The sequence below is a fragment of the Chiroxiphia lanceolata genome, chromosome 5, assembly GCF_009829145.1.
Source record: "Chiroxiphia lanceolata isolate bChiLan1 chromosome 5, bChiLan1.pri, whole genome shotgun sequence".
NCBI classification, from domain to species: Eukaryota; Metazoa; Chordata; class Aves; order Passeriformes; family Pipridae; genus Chiroxiphia; species Chiroxiphia lanceolata.
In genome coordinates, this window is record NC_045641.1 from 64,746,056 (window position 1) to 64,758,319 (window position 12,264).

The window sequence follows — 12,264 nt, forward strand, 5'->3', positions numbered from 1 at the left end:
AAGGGAGACACTGGAGAATCCCTTCTGCCTCTTGCAGCTTGTTGCACTCACCAGCCAGTGTATGTTACCAGTAAGGCAGAAGTTCAGAATAATAATTAGGATTCATCACTGACTGTATGTGCATTTACTGCTTCATTTAGCAGCAACTGAAAACTGTGTGGTTATTTATTTTTTTTTTAATATCTCTTTCAGAGCCTTTTTGTTTGGAGTACTTTTAACAGTTAACAGTTTTAATTACACCGGATTTATGGGTCTGAGGTTCTGCTCTGTACATTCCTTGTCTGGCCATATAAAAAAGCAGAGGAGTGTCCTGCTGCTTGGTGGCACGAGCCACCTCTTCTCCCCTCAGAACAGCACGAGCTGACAGTGTGAAGAGCGTTTCCAAACCCTGCAGCAGAGCTCCCGAAGCCACAGGCTCATGAACCAAAGTGAAATGTTCTATGTTTGACACCAGCTGAGCATCAGAAAGTCTTAGAATCTTAGATAAGCACCGCAGCCTTCCTGGTGTCTTTATAAACAAAACTCTGCCACTGAAGAGCCTTTAAGAGCCTTTGGCATCGGGGCTCTTAAGTTTTTTGCCAAAAAGGACAGGCAGCCCTTTCCAAGTGTTGCTAGAAGACAGGTTTGCAAGCACAAGTAAGAAGCAGGGGGTTGGTGGCAGGAGGACTCCTTTAACTGTCTTTAACTTTATTCTATGGCAATATTTTCATTTTCAGAGTACTGCAGAGAGATACCATTGCAGCAGTAGCAGTAGTAGCAACAGCAGTAATAATAATAATACCAATAGCTCTCATTAGCTCTTTGAGCAGAGATGGAACCAGTCCTTTTCACACCAGCGTTGTAAGATGAGCTCTGCTAGAGGAACAGGGAGAGAGAACTGAAGTCCTGGGTGGAAAGCTCTGTTAAGGGATAAGAGGCAAGGAGAGGGGCAGAAGAGCTTCTACATTTAGACTTCTAGGCTCTGTATTTCAAGCACTGAATCCACTACACTTTGCTTTAATGGTGCCAAACTAGCGAACACTCATATTCCAAAACAACAGGCATTATTTCGGAGGAGGATTATCAGGTCCTGCAACATTTATTTGCTTGGAGGATGCAGGACTGAGAGTCCAGAGATGAGCCTCATAAACCTAGATGCCTTTCCTCACACAAAGCAAGTCACAGTCTGGTTCTTCCTGATGAGCTACTGGATGTAGGGTCAAATTTGACAAATTTCAAGGATTTTGCAAAGTCAATACAAGATTTCCATTTTGCTTTTAATTTTCACATGGTGTGTCTCTGAGCAAAGTTTGCCCGTGTCCCGTGCTTTGACACTGTGTTTCTGTATCTTCTGTATCTTCCGTGCCTGATTCACATCCTTGCTCAGGATTTCATTTTTGTGGGCTACTCCTTTTCTTCCTGCACATCCTTACTTGTGTTGGCTCCAGCAATGCCAGCTCCTGCTCACCTAATAAAGAAGCCAGTGTACTACAAAGCATGCACAGTGCAGCCATCATCCACAAAACACTCCAACTTAGCTCATTCCATTATGCAAAGCAGCTCTGAGGAGAAGCCTCCTGGGAAATGCAGAGAGAGATTTTTCCATGATGGAAATAAAAAGGCCCTTTAAGTTACGTTTAGGTGCATCTGTATGTGTGTGGGGAAACTCTTTAAGAAAAGAAGTTTCTCAACGATTTTCATGATGTATCTCATTTTGGCAAAGCATTTGAGGGCTACTGGTACCCACAACTGCCAAGCATGGGATACACACACCCCCATCTGATGGCAAACACACTCTGCACCTGTCTAAGGAATTCCATGTCTGTACCTTAAAAAGCAGGGATCTCAGGCAGGGTCCTGCTTTAGGGCAGACTGCACAGCATTAAGAAATCCATGAGGGGACTACAGGCAGCTGCTTGGCATGGCCAGGTGAGGATAGATAAGGGAGCAGCATGGAGGAGACCATATGGCACCAGCTGTGCTCCGATTCCCAGCAGGACAGCCTCTCCTCTTATAATTTCCACAGCATGCACAAGAGTGATTCGCTATTGCAATAAGCTGTCCTGTCCTTTTCCTCACATGTACCTGTCACCCCCGGGGTGCTGAGCTATCACACAAAAGAAAAAGCCAGTGCAATGAAAACTGCGAGCACTGAGCCCTGTGCTGCGAAGGCACTCCCTGCTGCCACCAAAAACAAACACAAAATTCAGCAGGGAAGACTCTTCCCTGTCCCTTCTGCTTAATGTGAGAAATGACTATGTCTGCTCCCCACACCTGGAAGCACCAAGAGCCACGGGGTGATGAGCCAGCAGGACTGTCAGGAAGCTGTTGAAGCCTTTTGCTCTGGTCCTGCCAGACCATCCTCGCTCCAAATGACACAGCTCAAGCATATCCGCTGCACTAGGGAATGGGTTAATCCCGGGACGAGGGGAGTTTGTGACAAACCACCAACTAGACTGAGAATCTCTAGCGGAATTTTAACACGTCTGGCCTGGGATCCTCAATCGCTGATAATGACAGGCATTACCTGACCCAGCCAGCTCGGGGATCGCGATAGCTGTTCTCAAGAATTTGCAAATCGTTCTCCAGTTCCTGGCTCCTTCCCTCTGACTATCTTGGCAGCCTGTTCTGGCAGCCAGACTATCTCACCTAAGACTTCTCCAGCTGGTGAAGCATCTTGGCGCTCCTGCCTCTCCATGCCCACACACTTTCATCAACTTCAGCAGTAACCCTTTTAAGTGTTATCTCGCAGCCCTAATTACTTCAAATACATTTTCTGCCTGACGGCGTCGGACAAGTGGAAACTGAGCGCCATCTATTGCTAACTAATGAAAGGTTGCTTTGGCAAGGATGCGAAAGCAACCCTTTCCCGAAGGGAGCCTCGGCTGTAGGATTCCTGCAATCCAGCAGCACCATCCCCATGACCGCCAGAAACTCTTCTACTTGGGACGGGTGGTTAAAGCCTTGCAGTTTCCCAGAAAATACATCTATTAAGTTTGGGATGTCCCCCTAGCTAATTTATTCAACCAGCTTTCCTGTAATATTTGTAAAATTATGTAATTTAAGTTTGTCCTGAAATATTATGGCAATAATGTATCTCTGGTATTTATATCTAACACAGGCAAACTATAAAGCCAGCGTCTTTATTCACAGTTTGTAGTCCCTTGGCAACACTGGCCGGTCCCCCCTTTCCAACTGTGAGCAAATGATGTGAGAGAAGGGAGTAATATTCAAGGCATCCCCCCAGGCTCAGCTGATCTGAAGAACTCCTCAAGAATTTGAGGACTGAGGATGAGGAGACTAGTGGTGAGCATTGCCAGCTGGTGGGGAGAGGAATATGTTTCTGAAGAGACATTAATGAAGCTGAAGGTTATTTTCTTGTCAAAGGTCTTGGGACTTTTACCTGCATGGGATTAAATAATTTACAAATGCATATCCCTAATGAGACAGGAATCCTGAAAATCCTATCGAGAGACAAAGATTAGAGAGTAGGGTGGGTAGATCTCCATGACAGGAGCAAAAGCTGTATTTTCACAGCCCCGTATATAACATTTGAATGTATCTGAAGAGATGTGTGTCGGTTGCATGACATCTTGGCACCAGATGATAATGCTGTTAATCTGCTTCTCTCTGAAGCAACTACTGATATTGCAATCTTTTCCACAAAAAATGTAAAGACTGTTTGTGATGAGAACAAAGCTAATAGGATTGATGGGTGGAGATCTGAAAACACTTCTTAAACCAAAGTGCTGCTAAACACAGGCTGCAAATACCAGAAGCGTGTTTTCTAACTCTGATGTCCAAGAGCTATGGCTGCAAGGACTCCTGAGAAAAGGAGAGGTAAAAGATGGCAAAAAAAAAGATGAGCAACACCACTTCAGAGTGTCTTTAGCCATAAAGCTGGGACATCTTCAAGCTGTCAGAAAAAATACCTGATACAGTGTAAACAGCTGTCTGTGTTTTGTTGCAAGCTCCATAATACCTGATGCTTTTTTTTTTCTTTAAAGCTCTACATGCTGTTGACAGGAAAAAGTATTTTTAAACATTATTTTTTAGCACATATGACAGAGAGGAAAGGTGGAATATGTGTATCAGGCAGTTTAAAAACAGAAAAGCCACGGAAAAGAGATCCAAATGTTTCGTTTATTTTGCAAAATATGCTTGGGATTTTTAAGGCTCTCTTGGAGGGTTCTAAGACCTGGCTCATGATTTTGGGTTAGACTTCACTACTGATTCCAAGAAGTCAACATAAACTGTATAGTTTTTATTCTTTTACAAGAAGCATGCTGGCTATTTTTCCTCACAATGCAACAGAAGGGTGGACAAGAAATCAAAATGAGAATTAAATACTTCAAATTCAGGTGTGCTCTCCCTGAAACTCTGCCATTCCCTCAGTTTAACATACTGTAGCCCAGATAATTTTTCACTGCTGCCCAGAAGTTGGAGACCACTTTCATTTCCCATTATGCATTAGGAGAACACAGCCTGGCTCACATGGCTCTGCTGCTGAGCCTGTCCTGACAACTTTGACTCTCTGTTTTATCCCTATCTCTATCCCTGTTCCCAGAGCCTTAGAGCAGTGGCAGCAATCAGGTTGTGCTGCCAGCTGTGCCAGAAGGAGAGGAGACTAAAACTTTATTATGGACCAGATCTGACCCATCCACTGGCCAGGTCTGATTTAGAGCAATATAAAGGACAAAGTAAGACAGACAGTGGGGGAAGATTTGTCCGAATCTGTTTGTGGCTGCTACTTCTACTCAAGAAATCAGCAGTGGTTTGGTCCTTGTACAAAGGCTCTGGCACAGGATGAAGAGAAACTGAAGCAGAGGAGGGTGTGCCTGACAGGACACCTTCACACTCACTCAGCTCTGGCACATGGTAGGTACAGTCAGGGTACAAAGACACTTGGCCAACCCATCACCCCCCCTTGGAAGAGAAGCACGGAGGGTTCAGGAGCAGTAAAACTGCCCTGTGCCTACCAAAGGAATCCTCCCACCAGCAGAATGTCACTGGCCAGACCAGCATGAAGGCTGAAAAGTCAATATCAGGCTGAAATTCAAATAGCAAAGAATTAAGAATTACTTTGCTATGAGTCTGAATACTACTGGAGAATACTAATGGAAAAGTAGAGAATGTGATGTAAGAAACTAAACTTGTAAAGTAGAGCCCATGGGATTAAGATGATGATGGTTGTGGTCCACTCTTAGGTGGACTGTCCCAAATGCTCCCCTTTGTACATTATTTCAGCATAAGAGAAATTTTATTTCTGTTTTTGTTTGGCTTGGACCAAACATAGTACTAAAGCTTTTAAATAAGTACAGAATTAATTAATTCTGTTGTGTTTCTTGGTAGGACTGATATAGAAGGTTTCATGCTGAAATGCACTCTCTACCTCTGTTCTCTATATTTGGGTTTGCTTTCTTTTTATTTTTTAAAGAACAGGGTGCTGGATGGCAGCAGAAAGGAAGGATGTTTTTTGTTTGGAGGGTTGACCTATTTTTTTCCTGCACCAGATTTGAAGCTGGGAAGGTAACTGGAAAAAGATCCAATTTCCCAAACTATTAGCAAACTTCTTATCTCAGATAAATAAGTGGTTATGGGTTAAAGTAAAGATGGTTACAAATTACCTTCTGGAGAAAGCAGTACTCAAATCTGCTCCAAAAAGTAATGGGGTAGAAGCAGTTACAGATGAAGGAAGGATATTCTGGTTTAAAACAAATCATGGTACATTACAAAAGCTCTGCAAAAGCCTGTTCTAGCTCACACAAGCTCCCAGGGCTGTCAAGAAAACACCAAAGACCCGAGTCGCCTGGGATCAGTAAGTTTAAAGGCAATCTGTTCTTCCTGAGCTATGAGAGTCCTGTGAGACTAGGACTCCGTTCCAAACTTCTGCTAACAGCAGTGCCAACTAGGAGCATGGTAAATTGTGATTTCCCCAGCATAGCTGTGCCAAGCGAAGCCCCAAATGACTCCGTTGTTCTAGCAAAAAAAAAAAAAAAAAAAAAAAAAAAAGAAGTGCTTTTCCTTGTACAACTTTTCCTGTGTGGGGCCGTGGCCAGGTATGGTCTTACTGTACAAACACCAAATGCAGCTTCACTGGCAGATCTGCAGCCCTGTGTCTGCACTGATGAAATGCCCCTAAGCGCAGACCTAAGAGCACAGTATATCCCACTTAGGTTGTAGGCAGGGTTGGAGGTTGATTATGCACAGCAGGTCTAAAAACCCATTGCTTCCTCACAGAGGCTTTACTGTTCTCTTTGCAGTGTTGTGTTTACTCAGAGAAAGCTGTTGTGAACTGAAAATATGCAAGGTTAGGTTGTTTTTTTTTCCTTTGTGCATGAAAAACAACATTTCTTGCATTCTGTGTGATTTTCAGGGGAGGGGAGAACTGCACGTATCCCTTGATGGACCTCTTTCTTCAGGTAGGAAGAAAGATCCAATCAGGCATTTCAAGTTAAAAGAATAATTTGCTTAGAAAGTCAGATTTGTGATAAACAACCTGGAGTCATTCTGCCTGTGGAAATCATGGGGTCATGATTGGTGGAGACAAGGCAGGTTTTAGGCACAACCTAAACGAAGAAAAGTTGGGAGCTCCGTGTTTTATCAGGGAATGAATGTTCCTGCAGTTCAGGCATTCAAAAATCGCATTAACCTGGAAAAGCCAAAGTGGGGACAAGATACAGACATGAATGTAATAGATGCTGACTGCAGTGGCTCCAGGGCAGATGTCAGCTCTTACTTCTGCGGTGGAGGTCACGGAAAAATCTTTTTGGTTCTTTTTTTTTTTATCTTTTTCTTTTAAACCAGCACTACACAGTGCGTTTAAGCAGCAAAAATAGTTCACTTGTGATCAGGAAGGAAGAGGCAAAACATGGGTCTCGCTCTGTGTCTCAACCACCTTGCCACATCTTGTACCCCCCAAAGATTATCTGGTCAGTTAAATACACGTGGTGCTACATAAAGGAGCAAGAAGGCAGCTCCAGAATAACCTCCCTATGGACAGGACTCTCCTGCAGGTACAGTGAGCAGAGTCAGCCTGACCACATGGCAAGAGGCCACAATGCTCAATTCTTCACTAGCACACAGCTGCACATGCAGCCAGGCAGTTTTGGAGCTGGAAGATTTTGGATAAGCCACTGAACTGCAGCTCAAGTTCATCTTTTCTCTCCGAAGCAATAGCCTACATGTTGTTTTTTCCACAAGCGGCTGGGGGCTTCCCTGGCTGTGTGGGCTTGAGTCAAGGTCACAAAGATAAACACAGTAAACGCTTCGAGTCTCACCAGCGTGGATTCTTTTACTCTGTGCTGGTTAGTAACATAAAAGAACTTTGTACTTGCAAAACAGCTGGTCCCCAATTAGGAAAAATGCATGTGCAAAAATTATGGCCACTAGACACGTAGGCACAGAAACCTGACTTTCTGGTACAGTCTCCAAAGTTCTTCTTATTGCAACTTGCCTCCCTCCCCTGAGGATCAAGTTGTGTTTGGTCCCCATGCACAAAGAAGAAGGGCTTAAATTGGCCAGGCACTCTTATGCAAAAACATAGCACTGTGCCCAGGTGCCTGGTATTGGTATAATTAATTTGCTTTTGCACTCATGATCCCAGAAGATATCACCTGGGATTCAGAGCAGAACATTAAGGCAGTGCAAGCTCTTCCAAGGTTAGGTGAAAATGAGCTGGGTGTTTATTTGTTTAAACCAGAACCCATACCATAGGCTGACAGGGCCTGGAATTATAGAAGGTTTGGCCATGCATAAGCTTGATTTTTCTTGCATTTAAATGTCACTGTCAGCTGTAGGCAATGTTCCAGCTTGTGAAGTTTCACTGAAACTGGAAGCAACACTGAACTTGGCAGAAATGCGATGGTAGGGTTTAATTGAAAGAATAAGCCTGCTATTACAAATTAATGTGGAGAAGGCAGCCATGGTGGAATCTGTCTTCAGGTCCATATGGCCCTCCATTGCTCATTGATCACACAGCCTGTCATGCATTAACCCTCACAGGAGTCACTCGGTTTGCTGGGAACTATTACCCACATTTTACAGCTGGAAAATAGGAGCTGGGAGAGTTACCTGCCTCGCTCAAAGGCACAGAAAGGGATTGATCAAAACTAACTGCTAATCTTTTTCTTCCTTTCCAGATTGCTTATAATTTTTCCCTAATGGAAATCACTTATCTGATAAACTTATCCTATGCACTGCGGAGAAGTGCATATTATGCACACCAAGAGAAGCAGCATCTTTTAAAAATAAACCTGTTACAAGCCAACACGGTTTTGGCAATTTACTGTAATTGCAGTTTGATTTTCAGATTTTCAGATCTTTCAGTGAAAGATCTCAAACTGATCATCTTATGACTGAATGAAACAGTAATTGTTAAAATACACTTGGCTGAATACTGATGATCTGGGGGTCATAATCTTTTTTTTCCCCTGAAAAATTACTTTTCATTTTTTAAAATGAAACCTATACACTTTCTAGCTACCAGCTCTACACAAAAGCAAAATTACTCTTCCCGATAATATGTATTTTATCACAGAAAAAAACCAACAGGTTAAACAACTCCACAGCAAATGAATTTTACCCTGAACTTTATATATAACTTGATGAGAGTTTCACTGAGTCAAACATTGGCTTTCCTTCATGCTGCTTAAATTGCAGTAACAGATAATAAAGCCTTGTTCATGCTACTTTCTCTTTCCAGGAAAAAGTTGCCACAAAGAGGCTGTGAGGCTTGGCAGAGATATGTACGTGTTCAGAAAATAAAGTTGGTGTTCTAATATCATCTTATCCTGTAAAATAGGGGGAATTTCCCTTTTGTCAGCCTGAAATTTGGCCTTCTTGACATCTATCTTAACTTTTGAGTTGTGTTATCTTGGTACTGAAAAAAACTTTCCAATATTACAAATATGCAAAAATAGGGAAATAGTACAAATGTTGATTTTGTTGTTGGCATGTGAAATGAAATGTAGAATAAGGAGTTATCCTTTGTGCTGCTTGGGTGTAGTGGTGTGTAGACTAACAAAGGGAGCCCTTCTGAGGGACTCTGAGCCTCAAACAGCACCAACAGGTACAATCAAGCTCTTAAGATTCACCTTAGCAGAGGTGAGAAGTTTAAAGGCAGGAACTCAACAACATTTATCTTTTGAAAACAGAGAAGCCATCTGATCCAAAAAATGTGCTGATTGGTTGTGGTTCACACGGATAATGCCAATATCAGCTACAAAGCTTTCATGCACATACTGTTAAATGAGCCTCTGCCCAGGCTGGCAGACTGCAGTCCTATTTCCCTGAAGTAAAAAAAAAAAAAAAATTGCCCTTTGCCTCTCTGGAAATTATAGTACAGGAGGGAAAACAAGTGCAGCATTTGGGGTCTCACAAGATTATTCCCATGACACCAAAAATACAGGCAATCAAGTTAGGTAGTAGTATGTATTCAGCCTGTGGAGTTGTTAAAAAGAAATCTCACTTCAGGAATGTAATGGGACCAAATAGCAAAAGGCAAGTTCCTCACTCAGGTTTCCTCAAGTGTGCCAGGCAAACAAACCCTACGCTCCCAAAACAGTGTTTCCTTGCTCCTTCAGAAAAACATACACAACACTAACTTTCTCTGCTCTCCACCTTAACACACACAGAAGCTACAAACTCAGCAGTCTGAAAAGTCCTTGGCACAGCCATTGAGAAATCTGAAGCTCTTTGGATTAGTGACTCACCTGACAGCAGCTATGAGCACTTCCCAGCCCAACTCGGTCAGCGATGGCAAAAGAAGATACAAAAATAACAGAAAAGAAAATGTAATTTCTGTTAGTAAGGCAACGTGCCTTGGATAACCAACTCTTTGCTCAGCTTCAGGAGCCTAATAATGACTTTGCCAGGCTGTGAAGATTGCTGCCACCTGACAACGAAGTAAACATTTTGATTACAACAAATTGAGGACAGCTGGGGTCTGTCCCCACAGCTGAGTTACTGACCTACTCCTTCAGAGGGAGAAACCTCTGTAAAAAAGTGACTGGCAGGAGAGATTAGGGAGTATTTCTAACCTTGAATTTAGATCAGACTCAACGGTTTTTTCCTCAAGAGCCATAAAAACATTTCACCTGCAAAAGGAGTGAGTGGTAAAGGGAACCTGTGCTACAAGTTACACTTAGAGGTTGCTATTTGTGGAAGTGCATTTTCATTACAGGAATATAAACAACTAACAAACCTCTCAGATTTTCTGTTCTTTCTTTCCATAATACAAGTAAGGACAGACTCTGCAGTGGAGGAAGGAAATTATATTACATTTATAAGCAATGTGAGTCTTTGCTAGTAGGATCCAGAGCAATGGGAAGGACAGAATCCCATCCCTAGAGGTAAAAGATATTGGGACAGTAGGCTGATGTGTGGCACTCTTCTGCAAATTTGAAAGCACGAAGATTTCCCAAAAAGATGGGAGTATTTTTCACTAACTTGGTTTTAATCAGTTTTCAGCCATGCCCTCGTGATGAAGATAGAAAATCTTTAGAAGTTCCTTTCTTTTCCAACCTGGGACTTCACAGTAAAGCAGATAAGATGCATTTTGCTCAGGCACAAGGTCTGTATGAGCTAAAGGAAAGTAAAAATAAAAATGAACCCAGAATTCAGCGATGACTTTAATGAGGTCTGCTGCATAAAAGTTTAAGAGCTGTAGTAAGTGTGGTAGCAGGCGGAAGACTTTCAAACCCTGACATTTCACACGGGCGTGACTTCTTAACTGGCTTCAGCTCCTTAGAAATGCTGCTGCGGGTAAGAGATCAGTCCTGCTCTTCCTGGGCACATGCTTTTGGCTTCCTGTGGTCAAGTGGTGATCTGGTTACTCTGCAACTGCTCTAGTGCCAGAAGTGCCACAAAGGGGAGGTCAGTGATAGAGCAGCTGGAAGTAAGAAGAGTGGAAGCATTTTCTTCATCAAGCTCAGAGCATAAAAGTCATCTGAAGTTAGAGTCTGAGCTAATACCAGTTGAATTTGAAGTTTCCCCTGTCTCTGCTTGGTGATCATCTATGCAAACTTCACCTAAATGGCAGGTAAATCACAGTCTTTACTTTCAGTCTAGGGGTGGCACACCAGATGGATTTCATCAGGTGACAGTGTCTCTGGTAGTGGCAACCTCCTAGAACATATTTAATTTGTACATTTATAAAGGACAGGTATAAAATCACCTCCCTCACACATAACAATCCTGTGAAGCACAAAATTTCTGTTTCAGGCCACAGCTTCAGCTTCACGGGCCCTGTCTAGACCAGGGCTTTGCCTACATCTGCCTTTGGGCAGACCCCAAGGGTTCCTTGAATACAAGCTGTGTGCTGAAGATGGCTGGTCTGCTCAGAATTCTAAAAGAATTATGTCTTGCACGAAATGGAGGGAAAAAATTTATAAAACAGTGGTTGTTCTGAAATAATTTCAAAACATAGTTTCTTTGAATGACCCACAAGAACTGACATGAGTTAAGATGAACTGATTTGTCTTGTTACATAGCCTGGTATTGGCAAGGCTCAGAATTTAATATCCCAAATTTGTACAGATACAATATAACATCACCTGGAGGTGAAGCAGGACAAACAATCTCTTAGCTGGCATTAGAAATCATTCCCTCCGGAGAGAGAGAAGTAGACTATTTCTACATTCTTGTATCTTCTTTTACAAGTTCCTCCCTGGAGAAGCATCAAGAACAAAGGCGCCACTACAGAAAATTTTGCTCCTTTTGGCAACAGGGCAATTCTTTAACAGCTGTTAAAATCATCACTACGATGCCACAATATCAGAACACTGAGCAAAAATAAATGAAGAAGAAAAACTGATACTCAACACTTTGGTTAATATGCCCTCAAAACTGGCATTTTTAATTCTAATATTGACTGCCTATATTGGAATCCCCAACGTTTGTTTCCTTGCCCTGTTTATATGTGCACAGTGCCGGTTATTTTCCTTCTACTTTGTCCTCCTCTTATATTCTTTTAAAACTGACTTTTTTTGTCACATCTTCACAAGAGTTTGTATCCCAGATCAGAGCCCTGAAAATTGGTACTCTCCATCCCCAAGAGCACAGTGCTGGTGGTGATAATCCAAGTGCTTTCTTGGGCAGAGCTATTGCCAGCTACTGAGATGTTTCAAATGAAAAAAAAGAAAAAAGAGGTCTTTTTAAATTTAGCTAAAAGGCACAGGTCTGTCTCTGAAACCCACTCAGCACCTTGTAGGATAAGTCCTCAGTTTTTTATTACTAGTGAGTTTGGAAAGCTGGAACTCAAGCTAGGATTACAGTTAAGAAAGG